Source organism: Marmota monax, unplaced genomic scaffold, assembly GCF_021218885.2.
Source record: "Marmota monax isolate L192 unplaced genomic scaffold, Marmota_monax_Labrador192_F-V1.1 WCK01_AAM20220418_F8-fsc00005, whole genome shotgun sequence".
Lineage (NCBI taxonomy): Eukaryota > Metazoa > Chordata > Mammalia > Rodentia > Sciuridae > Marmota > Marmota monax.
In genome coordinates, this window is record NW_026692254.1 from 19,575,257 (window position 1) to 19,593,574 (window position 18,318).

Below are 18,318 nucleotides of genomic sequence, written 5' to 3' on the forward strand. Positions count from 1 at the left end.
GTTATTTTGCTGCAGCCGGACTGCGGCAGCTAACTCTAATACCAAATCATTTTTCCCTCAGTGTATAAGAAACTAAACAAACCAATTATTTAAGAAGTTGTTTTTGACAGTTCGATTTTATAAGTTCTTATTGATTCAGTTAATACCTGTGATAACTGTATTAGTCAGCTTTCTGTTGCTATGAAAGAAATGCCTGAGATGATCAACTTAAAAACAGGAAAGGTTTATTTTGGCTCATAGTTCTCAGTCCTTGGTTGCTTGGCCCCCATTGCTTTCAGGCCTGGGGCAAATCAGTACACTGTGGCAGAAGTGTGTGGTGGAGGAAACCGATTCACCAACATCTCTTTCACAGGCACAACCCCCAGTGACCTAATAGCATTCCACCAGGCCCCAACTCCTAAAGTTGTCACCACCACCCCAAGGCACCAATACCTGGGGACCAATTCTTCAACATTTGAGCTTCTGGGGACATTTAGCATTGAAAGCAAAGCAATAACTACTTGTTTAACAACTCTGTCCTGGTTTCTGCCTGTCTTAGCCTGGGTCTCTCAGAAGTGAGAGCCCAAGACAATGACTTCCATGTTCCCTTTTCGTTAGTGCAATCCTGGGAAAACAAAAGTGAGGGAAAAGAAGAATGAGATAGAGGAAAATGATCAGCCCATGTGAGGGTTTCTCATTCATCCAGATATTCATTAAACCTGAACTTGCAGAACTGCTTTCCATGAAATCATTGAAATATCTGCAGCACAGGACAGTTCATTCTGGAATGGGAAGGAAGAAGCCTTTATTCTCTGGCTCCAGGCTTTTCTTTCTTTTCCATACAAGGTGTCAGTTCCCCCATCAATCTTCTGGATTGCCTGTGTTTCAGCCTCAGGAGGAAACCTGGGAGATTCAGGTATGAAGTGAGGGGCTATTGGGCTGTGCCCCCAGGTTGCTGTGTGGCCTCCTCGAGAAATTAGCTGGTCTCTTTCGTATTGTCTGAGATGAGAATAAGCAGCTGAAGGCCCTGCACACAGGTGAGAGAGAGAAAGAGAGGATCTCACACATGTGCTAAGATAACCATGATGGTGGCTTTCTCCTTCCAAGGAAGATAAGATACTGACTCTTTATGAGTACTAAAACAATACAAAAAAATAAATAACCTACAATTGCTCTTTAGAGTGAGGCTATGAAACTATGTATATGGGCAAATGAATGCAACCCAGGGTGAGAAAGGAAAGTAATATTTAAGCTGATACTTTGAAGATAAGATGGGAATTGTCTAGTCAAGAAGAGGAAAGAGAGGATAGAGGGAAAAGTGTTTTAGGACAAGGGAACAGAGTACACACAATACCAGTAAGAGTACTGATAACTTGCAAAAATATAGAGTGTACAATAGTGCTCCAACCAAAATCTGTGTACTGTATTTGTGGTAAAGAAAAATTTTGTACTTGTAAGCAAATGCATTCATGCAAAAGATGTATGCCAAAATGTTTTGTAGAGACAACATCTATGGGAGAAAGAAAGCAGCTGTTATTGAAGGAGGGAAAAAATACAGCTCAGTGCCTAACCATCCCATCCCCATCAAATATTCTTATTATAATATAATAACAATAATTAATAAGGATGATGGACAACCATTTGTATTTGCAATAAAAGGGTAATTGTTGCTCATTTTCTTTTGGTAGTGCCACTGTTGAATTAATCATACCCTTGATGAATTACTGAAACACAGTGTTTTGCTTTTGTAGGTGTCCTCATTCTCTGCAGTTGTTTTTATTATGAAGTGTCATAGACTTTTAATGGCAAAATTAAAGAATTGATAGAGGATGGGGAAAAGATAACTTTTCTGGCTGTTTCTATATAAATGTGTCTTTTCTTGTGCATGTATGTCTTTAAAGTATGCATACATGTACTATTGTTACCTTCAACAGAGGGTCAATTGATCTTTAAAGAAATCTTTAAGTGAGACAGAGAGACTAAAAACCAGAATTCCTTTTCCCCAATTTTGGTGGATTGAAGCCAGGGGCATAGTGACAATTTAATGTGCCTCATCATGTCAGTTAGAAATATCAAAAACATTAAGGTGGAAAAAGAAGGTATTTCCCCTGGAAGATTGGAAGATTGAAAAAGAAGAATTTCTAAGTCATTGAAGCTTACTGGTCAGTTTGATTCTTTGCTGTTTAGCAGAGAAATTCAGTGTAACAACTTCAAATAATTTAGGAATTTGGTGTAAGTATCCTGATGTAGAAATGATTTGTTCAGTCCATTTATTCCGACAATGCTATTAAACTAAGTCTACAGAACACACTCCCTTCATTGACGTTCAATACTCTAAATGACCCCTAAATTCCTTTTTATGATGATTGTAGAATAACTTTGCAAAATATACATAGCATTTCTACTTGGGTGAAATGCCATATGATTGGAAAAAAAGTCTTAAGAATGAATGTCATGCTGTGCAGAATCAACTTTGGTAACAATCTCAAAATAGTGGCTACTTTTTTCATTGTTGATTATGAATTTGGCAAAGAAACGTAGTCTTTTGTTCATCCACTGGGTATTAATGCATAGCAAACAGCATAATTATATTAGTGAAAATTCCATAAGCCACAGCATGTCATTCTATAGCAGAGAACACACTATGGCCATTATGGCCAAAATTGTCAGAGATTCCTTGGCTGACGCTAGCATAGTGTCTGATGACATCAGGGGCTTTTTGTAATTCTGTTGTTACAAACTGACAGCATTTTAATGGCATGCAAGAACAAGAAAGCTGTGCTGCGTCGCATTTTCCCATATTCAGAAGAAGCGTATGCTAACACAGCTCATCATTACATGGATTTAGATGGAAAATGAATCCTATCTTGTCCCTTGAAGTATAATTACATGGCCATACTGTAATATGTCTAGCATATAAGGCAGCTGTTAGGGTCTCCCTAACGAATATTATAAAGCTGTTCTACTCTATTTGTTAAACATATTCATTCTGTGTGGTGGATCTTCAAAACCAAAGTTACTGGTGCAGATTTTGCTGCTAGCATCAATTGTTGGGCTGTCGTGGACCAGTTCAGAGCAACTTAGGAGGACAGGAATTTTGTAGTTGGAGATCAAAATTTACCATTGTTCAGGTCAGGTTAGAGAATGAGATCTGAAAGGGAAGTGGTTTTTCTTTTCATTTCAACTCACCCCTGTGTGACAAATAACACTGGAAACAGGGGAGCCCTGTCAGGGCCAGGCCTTCTCTGCTAAGCCTGTCTGGAGATCAAATGAGTGCACACCCTCTGCAGGACCCCCTGAGCAAGGAGGGCCAGTTCCTCCTGCCAAATTCATCTGTGGGAGGAGTCAGCTCCACTCCAGGGGAAGTCAGAGGGAGGAGGGAAAAGAGGTGAGGAGAGAACTGGTTGGTTTTTCCATGGGGCTTCCATGGCAAAACAGGGAACAGGATCAGGATCCTCCCCCTTCCCCTAATACCTAGGAAGTCAGAGAAGGCTTCCTTAAAGACACTCTGTACCTTTTATAAACCATGGCCTGTTTTGGAAATATGACCTAGGACAAGATTTATGTGCAATTGGTGATGTAGTCAGAGAGGGTTTTAACTCTTTGTCCTAAATTCTAGAAATGCTTAAAAAGCACATCCCTTTCACCTCATCCAATTGTGGTACTTCAGTGCTCAGTATAAAATGAAACCTGGAGGCATTAATTCCACTGCTGTCTGGCATCTGGCCTGCCTGACCTTACCTCCCTGTCCCTTCTTTCCCACCTGTACCCTCACCTCCAGTATCCCTCAGTGACTTTTAGGAAGGGGCCACATGTTTCTGGGGAGGTTTTGCATGTCTTGTTCTGTTCATGTTTGACTCAAATGAAATCGCTGCCACCGCTACACCCATGTGGAGATAAGGACTCTGATGGTGTGCTGCTTGCCCAGGGTCACAGGGTCTCTGCTCCTGGAGTGGAAAAATAAACCCAGTTCTGTGTCATTCCAGAGGCTCAGCTCCATACCTCTGCTCTCAGTCTCTGTACGTAAAGCAGCTGTAAACCCATCTGAAAATGTAGGTACTTAATACATACCTGTGTCCCCTGCCACCAAAGAGAAAAAATTCTGTTAACTATATCTTTTGTAAGCCTCATATCCATATTTCACATCTGATAAAAATAAATTTAATAATTCACTTTTAACATTCTCCTATTAGAGTTTTGGGTGTAAGCAGGAATATTCCAGATTGTTTGAAATTTGTAAACAATAATAAAGATGTCTCACATTTCCTGTGAATTAGATGCTAGCTATGAAAAAAAATGGAGTTAGCGTGAATTTTAAAAGTTTTAAATAATATTTGATGCATTTTCCTCTATTGTCTAGACTTTTCTAGGAGATATGTTTTAGTGCATCCAGAGCACCTGCATTGTCTCCAAGAATTCTACTCTAATTATAAGGTAATTTAAATAATAATACAAGTGGAAAAAAGGAAACCAGTAAAGCTAAATAAACAGAGCTAATCAGTCCCATTGTGTTTTTTGGATAAGGCCTGTTTAATTTATTTTTTATTGTTAAATTACATTTGTATGGTTAACAATTTGGAAAATATTTAAAAGCATCAGAAAAATATTATCCATTAACATATTATCTATAAAGAACTTTGGTATTTTGGTATCGATCTTTTAAATTTATCTTTTATTTAATTTAGTCCATTTTTATGATTGAGATCAGTTTGTACAAAGAATTTTAAATTCTGCTGCAACTCTTAAAATTTTATCATATACATTTTTCTTGTTATTACAAACAATTCATAAAAAGAAATTTAATGGCTATTCATTCCATTATGATAATACTTCACTATTTACTATTTTCTTGTTGTTGGATTTTTTTATACTGAAGTTTTGTAACTAGAAATGACATGATAATGATCTCTATAGGGGCATCAAGCATAAAACTTGATTTCTTCACCTCAGATAAATTCCTTGGTTTATACTCTAAAAACCTGAATTGCTAGGTGAGGGGGCATTACCTCTTAAGGGCTTTTGATGTATATTGTCAATTGCTTAATTTAAAAATATGTATGTGCTAGTTTTTACTCATAGTACTTTGTTTCCTTTAAGATGTCTGTAGTTTAAAATTAGAAAACAGAACAAAACAAAGTTCTCTTCAGGGAAGTTCCAATCTGCCATCTTGAAGAGAGGAGAGTGTGAAGCCAGGGTCTACACAAGGTCTACAGTCCAAGAATCTCTTTTCAACATCAAGTTGCCTCACTTCAGTTCCAAGTCCCAGGGGAAGAAGTCCTTAGCATGGTTTTCTCTGTGGGTATGCTTTGGAGCAGAACTGACCTTCACTGGCTTATGAGAAATCATCAAGCATGCAAGAATAGAATGAGGATTAGATGGCCACTTTTCTACAAAAACCTTATTTAGCTTCTCCCTTTGTAACAGGAGTCCTTGCTCAGAACACTTCCTATTCCAAATACTTGTGATAACCAAGTCATAATTCTGTAGCAATGGAGACAATTAAATAGTAGGTCAAAAGGTGTGTGTGTGTGTGTGTGTGTGTGTGCATGCGTGCACAAGCATTTGTGAAGGAGCATTGTGTGTGGTTTGTGTTTTTGTGTCTGAGTGTGAATGAGTGGTGTGTATGTCTGTGTATGTGTTTGTATGTCTGTGTGTGCACCAAGGAGAGGCAAGAGGAGATGTGGTACTACTGGGAAAGAGGTGGAAATGGGATAGGAAGGAAAAACAGAAAGAGGTGGGGGGAAGAGGGAGAGAGAGAAACAAGATATGGCACATATATTATTTAACCTGAAGCTAAAGTATGTGATCACTGGGAAATGAGTCAAATGTAAAATTTTGCGTGGACCTCTGCACCTCGAATTTCTTCACGTTTCCATTTGGACTGAAACAATTCTTAATGCAACTATCTACATTTGTCTTTTCATCAAGTCTTTTCTCCAAAAAGATTGTATGTTTGATAAAATCTCACTTACCCAAGTTTGCAAGCTTATTTGTTCAGGAAAAATAGAAAGATATGACTGAAGATTTGGATAGAAAAGTCACAAAAGCCCATTTGACAGTGTGTAAATGTCCCATTGGTAATGAAAACTTATTCAGCCGTAGCTTAAAAATTTCTGTCTGGTTCACCTTGAGTGACAAAATAAGTCTAAGTTCCCCTTGAATTTAGTAACTAAAAAGAACACTTGACTCTTTGTTCTATAATATAAAAATAATTCTAGTATTCTATACATTTTAAAACGTTTCTGAATCTCACATAGAAGTGTAATACTTTGTCTAGTTAGCTGCATTTGTAGCACCAACGGACAACTTCATATCACCAAAGCACTTTAAGGCCTGCGTGAATTCTGACATTTATATGATCAACCCCATTGGAAGCTGAATTATCAAGCCCTAAGCTGGTTTTCATGGAGTCCCATCTCCCTGGCGCTCAACAGTCTGCATTGTTTTCTGAATCTTAAAGTTGCTTCTGTCTTCAAGTTTATTTAAATGCCACCTAAAATATTAAATCTTATTTTTAAACCCTGGAATAATATTTTGAATGTGTGTTTATGTATAATTTAAGAGGAAAAGGATGTTTTTGACAAATAAAATAAAAAATTATTTTAGTCACACACACGTGTGTGCACGCGCACACACACACACACACACCATACCAATTTATGTGCCAGTTTGTTTCTTAGTTGGTACAGGATTTTTCTACAAGCTGACACTTTAAGCAGACTTCACTTTACAGAGGATGTAGGATGTGAATTAAACTTTTAAAATCAAGTGGATATTCTTACATAGCTATAGAAATAACTTTTAAAACTTCACACACAAATACATCCTTGATCCTACTTATATATTCCCCACTAGAGTAGTTCACAGTCTGCCTATGGACCTAAAGTAGAAAATAAGACATTTGTGGCTTTGTGGACTATGTTGCCTTTGCTTGTTTGTTTTCGTTTTATTCCTATATGCATGGAATAAATTAATGTTCCAAGAAGTCAATATTTTGGAATGGTCATAACCTCTGTGTCTGGCAGCAGAGTTATGTGACTCCCTGTACCAGGTTGTAGAGGGAGAATTTTAACTCCCTTGTGACAAAAGCCACAGCTAAAATGGGTATGAATGGTCATGTCTCCTGTTGTACTAACAAAAATTAGCAAAATACTTGCAATTAATAAGAATAATATTACTAAGGTTAATTGGCCATCTTCAGTCAAAAAGTTAACTTTCTATTCATTGGACAGAAGCCAGGGATGAGGTCAACATCAGACAACTCAGTATGGCACAGGAACCCTGCACAACCAAACTCTCTCCTGACCTTGAAGTCACTTCCAATCAATCCCTAGGTGCCTCTTAGCTACTAGAAACTCTGCTGTACTCTTCCCTTGTTCTTGCCTGAAATATTAGTCTCTCCTCCAATTTTCTCCCCTTCCTCTGGGACCCAACTCTCTTTGACTGAGTCTTTTCCAGGCAATGGAAGGCTCCTCTATCATGACACCAATAACACTTAAATATACCCTTGTACATATTTGTTCACATCCCAATGATATTCAAAGAAACTCAAGTTGTAGCTCATAATAAAAATAGTTCTTATGTTTAATTCCTCTTATAAAACCCAACATTATCTCTGCGAGATAGTAGCTAATAAATAAATGTTGGCTGAAATGAAAGATGACTAAATGAACAACCGGGGGTCAACCACAGCATCTTTGAGAGATAATTAAAACAGTACTAGCAAGAAGATAACTAATTTCACTAGTTTCAGAAAGCCCTGGAAACTTAGGTTTCGTGAGATTCTTATTCCTTCCAAGTGTTTTTTATGATATTCCATTAACAGTTGTGTTTTATACATCAGGGAAGACCAGGCTCTTATTCAGAATTTTATTTTTTACGAAAGATAAAAGAAATCAATGATGAAGGTGAAATACATGATAATTCAAGAAATAAGGGGAACCTAAATAGACACAGGAAATCATGCAAATGAAGTCTGAATATGGGTTAGTTAAGAAAGTGAGATCCTGAAGTGTGATTGGCGGTAATAAGAGAACTGAGAAAAATAAAATAAAACAAGTAGAAACTCAGTTGAAAAACATAAGTCTCAATGATAAAAATTTCAAACATCTTTCATCAGTACTCATTTTTATCTTAAAAAACATGTTGGTAGTATTTGGTCCCAAATTTCCAAACCTTGTGTTCTTCCTTCTCTGTGATGTTATCGCCTGGAAGAGAAAGCTGGCTGTGAAACTGTTATGTTAAGCACTTTTCCACAGGAACTTATTGCTTTAATAAGTTGGGAAAATGCTGTTAAGGAAAAAAAAAAAAAAACCTGCCATTCAAGATTCATTGGCAGGGGGGCATATGATTCTCCATAGAATTCATACTTCCTTGCCACGGAATGCTGAACACACCCTGAGACCTTAACAAAAGCTAGGAGCAAACCAGCTACTTGTCACTGAAAAGAGAGTCCTGTGCTCTTAGGGACATTTCAGTAAGGCAGAGTACACAGACCACTGTGTGTACACTGTGCAGTTGTTCCAGTGTCCCGGTAGATTGGGGATTCCAAGATAAACAATGCCTCATGCAGGTAAGCACTCAATAAATATTTTTTGAAAGGCTGGATGAACATTCAGAAGCACAATAATGCTCTTTAATAACTATATTTCTCCCACTATAGATCAAATTCTCATCTCATGTGAGTGTATGGGAAACAGCTAAAAATCAATTCATATCCAAGTGAATTTTCGGGCCAGTGTAATCCACCTCCTCTGAGCCTCATGTCTCTTTAGAAATTGTTGTATTCTAATCGTTTTACAGTTTGGGCCAATTCTGAGAGCAATAGATAACAATACAGTAAAGTCACTTTATGGCATGACTGGAGAGATGTGCATCTTTTCTCTGACAAGAGTTTTTTTTCTCTAGCTATCCTTCTCGGTTAGGAGAATTTTTTTTTTTTTTTAAAGCACATGTAACTTGGAATGTTCAGACTATGGTTAAAAAATAATACCATTATGAGTCATGTGGGTAACAATGAACAGGCATGATTCACTTTCCCAGTAATGAGAATTCCATTTGGTTTCCTGGTTTCCAGCCTCTTCTCTCTCCACTGTCCCATAAAATCCCATTCTTATCTAAAGCTGGGCCAATTTGGGGTACTTTTGCATGAGGTTGTTTTATAATTTTAGTCCAATGTGGAAAGAAAGCGCAGACATACATACGAATGGGCCTTCTCCAACCAGTTTACGTCTGTGACTAAAACCGAAGAACATTCTTAGGTTCAGAGCTCTCAGTCACTCAGCCCATGGTCTCTCTGGATGATTGAAAATGGCTTAAGCAAGTACATGTGGGTTTAAAGAGCCACTCAGAACGAGTGAAAAGCAGGTTGTCCACAGAGAAGCCATGTCACCCTGTTGACAAATAAGCAAGGGCTGAGCTGGCGATGGGATTCCCTGGGGCTCAGGGGCAGGAGGAGAGGAAGTCTCAGTGAGTGTGGGAATAATAAGAGAAGGCAGCATCCTCCCAATTCCTACCATTATATAAATGTTATATTTGTTAGGCTAGCTCCCTCCCCGAACACCCCCCAAGCAGTTCGTAGACAATAAAACACCAGGAATCCCCGAAGAGGGGTAAAATGCTGACATGATTTAAGAAGGAGGGCTCTGATAAGAAGATAAAAATCTAATAAACAGAGTCTAGAGAACCTTGGATCATCTCAGGCGCTTGCCAGTGTAAGCAAAACCCTCCCAAGGAAAACAAAAGGAGCCTTAATCCTAAGGACATTCCACTCACAGACCATCTGAAGGAGAAAGTTAAGGCCGTGACCTCTGCAGGCTGCAGTTATGAGCGCTCTGACAAGAAAATATTTGATTTGGTTCAAGAAGCAAAATCAGTCACTGGATTTTTTAATATCTTTTTTCTTCAACAAAAAAAATGTATTTTGTATGTGCTTGAGAGAGAGTTGTGGGTACACTGTATATATTTCTCCCACCCATGTAGGTTTTATTTTTTTTTCCTTTTTCTGTTTAACTTCTTAATTTCTACTTGGATTTTAATCAACCTCAGGAAAAGGTGGATTCACAGGCCCATTGATTTCCCTTTTTTAATTAACACAAGCCTCCCGAAGGCTAATCTCAAGTTTCACATGTGAATCTGCAAATATGGAAAGACATACATTCTCTACCAGAAGCAAAGAATACATCAGTGTCACAGAAATCTAGAACAGAGAATTTTATGGAAAAAAATTTCTCAAATGCTATATAAGCTCCCAGCTGAACTCAAAATAAAACAAAACTTATATAACATGGTTGAAATTCTGAGCAATTCTTTTGCATCATTGATAACACATATGCAATAAGAAATATTTAGGTGGGTGATTTACTCATCTGGCATTCAAAGAAAATTAAGCAGCATGAAAGAAGGAGGAGTAAAGTTTTGTGGAGATTTTGAAGAACTTTTTCAGAATAATTATAAGAGCTTCAATGCTGTTGACACTGTTTTTTAAAATGGCAGTTTAATTTAAAAACATATAGCTTTCTTTTTTCCTTAATACTGATGCAAGCTATGGTTATACTAATCAGGCATAATTAGTTTTTTTAAAAATATTTACTTTTTCTCTCTCAAAGGGATGGAAAGTAGTCAGAGGTATAAATGAGAATGATCTGGAAGAAAGTAGAGACAAAGATACACAGGGTAGAAGTGAACAGAGTAGCCTCAGATGGAAACAACTGAGCTGTGGAGGATGTAAGTCAAAAGAACAAATTTCTTGGCCTTTCACAGTCTCTGGGTTGGGGTAGTCAGAAAGCAAGATTGGTTCAAAGAGACAACATGATAAGTATCCTAAAACACTTAGGACCCAGGAGGAGGAGCACAGAGGTACAAATCTGGGCAGAGGTGCAGGTAAGAACATAGTTTGAAATCATAGTCATCCCTCTGTATCTATAGGGATTGATTCCAGGATATCCTTAGATAAAATGGTACATAGTATTTGCATATAACCTATACATACCTCCTGTTTACTTTAAGACCACCACTACTAATACTACTAATAAAATGTAAGTGCTTTGAAAGTATTAATAATGCTGAATCGTTTAGGAAACAAACGATAAGAAATGATAAGAAAAAAATCTGAACATGTTCAGTACAGACTCACTTTATTTCCTCCTAACGTTTTAAATCCATTATTCATTGAATTTTTGGATAAGGAACCCACAGAAATGGAAGACTAACTAGATACTCTGTACTATTCACTTAGAAATCTAGATGGTGGGGCATATTTTTGGGGAAAGGGAACATATTTAGATTTAGAATTTTGGAGCTCCAAAGGACCCTAACAAGAGAAAACTGGGGATCAATAGGCTCTGAGATTACTTTCCTGTATAACTATTCTCTTTGAACAAAGCTCTTTCCTAAGAGCAAACATATTTAAATCAGGTTGTTATCTTCAAGGGCCATCCACATTTGGAACTGAACTAGAGATTCCACAGCTTTGTAATTCATTTGATGACATGAGGTTAAAAAAAAATGCTTCGTTTGGGCATCTGGAACAGTCCATCCACATTGATCTATCAACGACTTTATTTGGTAACATGTGGACACGGCTGCCAGAGCCCAGTCTTTAATGGTATGCCCTCTTTGCATGGGAAAACAGAAGGTCAAAATTGCTCATCATAAACTTCTTAGCAAAGTCTACAATTAGAATAAAGAAAATTAAATTATATAAAATTAAACAACTCTGAACCTTGACATCAGAAGCATGTTAATGTGCTTATTTCTATTCAGATTTAGATGTCTTATACTTGGATTTGCCTGAGCTAATGTTATCTTCCTGGGTAATAATATTTAGTTTAGAGAATTATATAATCACAGATTTGTTGCTTAGACAATCTGTTATTTTAAAAGTGTACTAAAACTCTAAAACTTGTGCTTTGGAGCCAGAGAGCCTGAGTTCAAATCTTGGCTCTATCACACACCATCTATATAACCTTGAGCAAATTACTTAACAGCTGTGACACTCTATTTCCTTGTTTCTAAAATGAGGTAAGGTAATATTTATCTCAAAGAGTGGTTATGAGAATTAAACCTATTATTTTTCTTAAGTATTGAAAAGAGTACCTAGCACATAGGAATAATTGGTTATTATTACTTTTAATTATAAAATAATACAACCCTGTCAAAATTGTGTATTATGCAAAGATGAATTTTTTAAGTGATATCTTAATCCTAACAACTGGAATGATTGTTTACTATCTTTTCTATTTCGTATTTCCTGTGTATTTTTTTTAACAAAATTGGAATTACAGTATAGTCATGTTTTTGTTTGTTTCTTTTATTCTCTTTTTAATTAAACATCATTTATCAATGTGTGTGTGTATGTGTGTGTGTGTGTGTAACAAAGTTTAGCTAATCAAAACCTCTAGATATTTACACATGAATGCCATTATAAACAAAATCTCATTTCTATTTTCTCTATATACTTTGGGTGATTAAAAAGAAACATCTGACTAGTAAATGAGGAATGCCAATAATAAAAGAAAATGGTTACAAAATATTTTCAAATTTGAAAGCAGGGATGCAACAAAAGTTGAATCCCTGAGGTTTTCATTCAAATTTAAGAAGTCAAGAGTGTCTATTCATACTTTTTCTTATCTGACTCAAAATTCATTCATCTGTTTTTTTATTCATAAAATAAATGATTGAAAATCTAAGAAAGATTTACTTATGTTGACAAATATAATCTTAATGAAAAATCAGTATTAATGGTTTGATTGGATGACCGCAAAAATGAAAGAAAGAGACATTGCAGTTGAATAAGTGTTTATATGGGTTTCTTTGGACCTTCTATTAATGATACCTGGAAGCATGAACTAAGATGGACAGTCCACTGCTCACCTACTTGGCGTTTTGGTGCTTAGGAACATTTTCTACCATGTCATACAATAATTCCTGGCGTGAGATGGTTCCAAAGTTGTCCAATGTCATTAAATATCGTGGATTATAACAATTCTACCATCTCTACTTAGAATTAAAAATATTTCCGAAATTTAATTTCAGTTTGAAGATTTCAGACCAAAACTTCTTCCCAGTTTACAGGCTGCAACTTGATTTCTCAAGTGGGGCAGCTATCCTTGAAGTTGGGGGAAGACTGGACACTAACTATTCAGGCCAATAGGAATATATTCTGATTTCAAAACATTCAAAGTGTTTCTTTTAGGTTCAAGAGTTCTTTCTATTAAGTATATTTAGTATTCTAGGTGCAACTTGAGTATTTCCAAATTCAGATAGTATAGATTTTGTCCACAAAATAATAAAATTAATAAAAACACTTTGTAAAGAAAAGGATTAAGAATAAAAATCTCAAGTATACTTATAAAAATGGCATGATAACATTCAACAACAGATATAAAAATGTCACAATAGGATGCTTGATGATTTTTTTCATTCCATAAGTTCAGATCAAATTTATTTTGTAACAATGTGTTCTTATTATTTCAAGGAAATACTTCTTACTATATGACTATCTTTGAATATCAAGAAAAACTCTGGATGGGGAATTTACAAATTGGTTCTAAAAGAATGAGGAGTTTTCAAACACTGTTCTCAGATTCTTTATAATGTATTGCTCACTTTTCTAGAGGAACAAAAGATAAGATGTAGATGTTTTTCTATTTTATTATGAAATTAATGATTGCTTATTATAATAAGAAAAATTATCAAAAAATTTATAATTCTTCCTTGTTTCAACATGCAAAACAAAGGTTAACAAAAGTTAAGTATATGATTATTTATACACAACAAATAGCATGAGTAAGTATACGTACTTATATGTAACTATGTATAAATTATATATACTCTTTAATTGTATATAAACTCATAAAAATAAATAAAGAGAATTTGAGTTCGTCTATTCCTCCCATGCTCCCTCTCCCTATCCCACTATGAATCAGCCTCCTTGTATCAAAGAAAACATTTGGCATTGTTTTTTGGGGATTGATTCACTTAGCATGATAGGCCAGAGGAGTTGGAGGGGAGGGGATGGGGCATGGGGTTAGAAATGTTGGTTGAATGTGATGATCATTATTATCCAAAGTCCAGGTATGAAGACACAAATTGGTGTGAATATACTTTGTATACAACCAGAGATATAAAAAAAACTGTGTTCTATATGTGTAATAAAAATGTAATGCATTCCTTTGTCATATATAAAAATAAATAAATAAATAAATAAATAAATAAATAAATAGAATCATGTCATATATTGTTACTTGTTTTTTAAAAATTACTAGTTTAGTAAAAACGTGTTTTCCTTTTAAGTACCAAACAGACTTAATACTTGTTAACATTTTTATTTATAAGTGGAATCTTTTGTTTTATATCTTGCTATGATGACTGCTTGAAAAGTAAAAATACCAATGAACAAATTTGGAGAATTCTTTAAGGAAGTTTGATTTCAGCATAACACTGAATAATCATCTGTAGTGAATTGATGTACTCTCCTAATTGGATTCTACATATATGACAAATATTTGACCAAAGAAAATGTTTTTCTAAAATGATTACCGAAAGATTTGCAATCAAAGGTTAGCTATTTGTGCTGTCTGATTCCAAAATTGTCCCTTTTGATTTGGCAAAACTTGGAGAAAATAGATTATATCACCATGAAGAATTTCTAGAAGCAGCTACTTAAGACTGTTACAAGTGAAATTCTTGGGAAATCAATTGGTACAGAATTTGCCCAAAATCTGAGGGAAAGATGGGTAGCCTCAGCTATGTGAACCACTTCCACCTAGCTGCTGGAACACATTTCTCAGGCAGCTGTCCAAATGATATGTGAACCATGGTGTGGAAGAAACGGCTTGAAGGTAATGGTCTTTACTCAGGTGAACGCTGAAGGCCTGATCCCTTTCTCCCATCATATCTCAAGGAATAGGATCCTTCTCTAACTGCATCATGATCCCATGGTCTGCCATCATGTGTAGGTAGAGCAAGCATCCGGTATAGAACATACATGGTAACTTGCTGTCATTTCCCCCCTCAAATGTGGCAATGCCTTTGTACTGATAAACAATCAACATATTTCCTCCATTCTTTTCTAAGTATGACTGTGAAAAATTGAGACATGCATTTGCTTTTTCTGATAAGCAGTGAGACGACATAGGCCCTGATGTGGAGATATGGAACAAAATAAAACTCTGCTCAAATTAAACATGTAAATGGAAAGGGGGGAAGACATGGTTTTAAAATAAATCTAAAGACAGAGAATGTTTCAATCTAGGTAAATAATCTAGATAGACCTCTATTATATCTGATGCCAAAGACTTTTACCCAGATTTTCACACTGTGTATGAGATCTTTGCATTAGAACTCTATGAAAAAAAAAATTGTACAAAGTCTCCCCTGGCCCTCCAAGTGGCCTATTTTGAATTCTATAAACCTATTCATTTCTCAAGCCCCCCCCCCACCCTTGCCTAAATGTATATTCTTAGCCAAGGAAGAAATCAGAGCTAGTTATTGTACACAAATCATCCCTTGGCTGAAGTTTTTGGTGGCAGTCAAGAGAGGAGAAGGGGAAAAAAAAATTAGAAAAATTTCAATTTCAGGACCATTATTATTTTCATTAATCATAAGAGGCGCTGTCACCCCTGTCCTTATTCTTTAGAAGGAGATCTATTATACGGTCCATTTAGTCCAAGCCATATTACCTCATATGTTTTCCTGGCTGACCAAATAAGACTTAAGAGATAAAACAATTTACTGTTCATTATGATCCGTGTCACTGGAATCAATCTATTAACCTACATTAACTGGATATGTGACGATATCTCATATACACGCTTCCTCAGTTTAAAGAAAAAGGCAGGAGAATGGGAAGGGGATCGAGAGAGTGAGGGGAAGGGAGAGGGAAGGAAAATCAGGGCCCATAAAGTGCAGCAGACGTATAATTTGCCAAGCGAATACAACTTCATTTTCCAGTGCCCACTGCTGCGCCCTCCACATCCTCCCGCAGCCCCTGACCTGTAAAGAAGTCTAACAAATTGGCTTCTATTGTGGAGCCAAAAGGTGCCATCAAAGAAGGGACGGTTCGCTGGTCCTAAAGTATGATGGGAAATCTCAAGCTGGAATAAAGAGCTGCCGTTTTATGAAGTTAACCCATTAAGGTTAAAAGCAAGCAGGAAGCTCCAGCTGGCATGGTAGCAGCACCAGGAGAGAATCCATCCAGCCTTCTTGTTCCATCACATGGGGAAGGCAACTCCAGGGGAAGCAAGAGCCATGCAAAGTTAATAAAAATCTTCATTACCTTCCCCTTTTAGGAAAAAGAAATTCCCTCTACTGTTTCTCTGGACAGCCTCTCCCCCACTCCACCCCATGAATGAAGGATCATAAGCATTTCAAGAAAGTAAAATGAATCAATGGGTGGTCTCCTTGATGTACCCCAGCATGGACAAATAACTTCAGAGTAAGCAGTAGAGAGGTCAAGGTGGTGTACGTCACCAGAATGTGGCTCCAGCTTGCCATTTATCTTGCATTTGCAACTGCTTGTTAAGAGCTCATCTGGGCATTGACTCACATGTTGTAAATTTCCCTCTGAGACTCCAGAGCCCAGTCCATGGCTGCCCCCAACTCACAGGCAGATCCCTTCAGACATGGTGCACTAATCCACATCATCCAAGCAGCCGAGGAGTTGTGGAGCATTGTTAACACAGAGCCAGAGAGCAGGTTGGGGTTGGGGCCAGTGTGGACAAGCAACCACCTGTTTCCATTCTGTGATGGAGGGGAGGAAAACCTTTAGACTGTATTCATTCCCATTTCATGGGTGATTTGGTTCACTAATTCCCATAGGAACCTGAGGGATAGAAATACAAAACTTTGTTATTCATAAAAACTTCTCAGTCCTAGGAAGAGGTAAAACACCTGTTGGATTACTAGCTGCCCTCTAACTCAGGGTGTAATTGATGTGGGAAAACTTCCGTGGGTGTAGAGCTATGGGGAAAGGGTGAGGGGTAGGGAGTGGCAATGCATTTCTTGGCAGCTGTGCATGAGTTATTGCATTCTGATATTTCCTGTTCTGGAGAACAGGAAGTGGGAGGCAGTAGGCATTAACTGTAGCCAGGTCACTCCTTAATTAGTTAAAGAATAGGAATGCATGAATGTTATTCACAAACATGAATTGTAGTTATTTTGCATGCCATTGACATCATTATAATGATAGGTTTTCATGTGTGCATCTTTATCAAGTCAATAATGACTTTATGAATTCATTATTCTTAAGTCCATATCAAGAGTGGACCAAGAGACTTTTAATCAGCTCTCTTCCACTGCAGGATACACCTAAGACTACTTTTCTAATCTCTAAAAGTACCCACAGAAAAAAGTAAACAAAACTAACTTCACTACTATTTAAATGAAAAGATAGTTTGAACTATATTCAAAACCAACAACTAACAACTTTTAAATAATCTTTAACAATTTATATAAAGTTTATTTTCAATTTTAGCATGGTCTTTATTCTCTTCATTTTCCTGAACTGAAAGTGAGAATAAACTATTCTTCCATCTCTATATTTGCAGAGCTTGATCAGGAGGAGATATTCCACATGTGTTTGTGGAGTCAAGAGGAACCTCCAAGTCCTTCCAGAAATGAGTGGAGGAGAGGCAGGCACCTTGCAAGTCTCTGACAGAAACTCCTTGCCAGAGTCCAGCTGGGTTCTAATAGCCAGATCCATTCAGGTCACAGTTAGGGCTTCTCCTAAAGGATTTTCCTGACTCATTTCCTTCAATTTCCTTTCCCCTAGAGTCAGTGTGTTAGGACCTAGAGAAGGTTTGCTTCAATGGAATGGTGAAGACAAGCATTGGCAGCCACACCAGATGTTATCCACGTAAGAGGCAGGACTATGATCATGAAAGTATTTTAAATAGTCTCATTTCCTTATTTCTATGGGCATGATTTGTTTGGGGAAAAAAAAAACCTTAGGGGAAAAAAACAAATTAAACGTATTTACTCATTCAACATTCATTTTTTGAGTGCCTGACCTATGACAGACACTGTTCCCACCACTGGAGATATAGTACTTTAATGATTATCGAGAAGACAGCATACTAACCCTAACCCTGAGCTTTTATTCCAGTCGGGTAAGAGAGTCAGTAACAAATATCTGAATGCACACTAAGCCAGATGCTGATAAGAGAGCTATGTAGAAAATTAAAGCACGGAAAGGACACTTGGGGCATTACTATATACATGGGGCAAGAGACGGCTACATCTTAAATTGACTTCCATTTTAGACATGTATTGCTGCTCAGTAAAACAACATAAATTCTAGTGGCTTAGAATGGTATTTCATATTATTTCTCATGATTC

General features: G+C 36.8%; 1 long non-coding RNA gene across 1 annotated transcript; it reads right to left on the reverse strand.

Annotated features, from left to right (window-relative positions):
* Nucleotides 1-207: 207 nt before the first annotated feature.
* LOC124086239 (uncharacterized) lies at nucleotides 208-16,775 on the reverse strand. Its single transcript, XR_006849751.2, has 2 exons — nucleotides 16,529-16,775; nucleotides 208-1,006 (listed from the first exon to the last, which is right to left on the reverse strand). It is a non-coding gene; the product is annotated as an uncharacterized LOC124086239 (long non-coding RNA).
* Nucleotides 16,776-18,318: the final 1,543 nt, after the last annotated feature.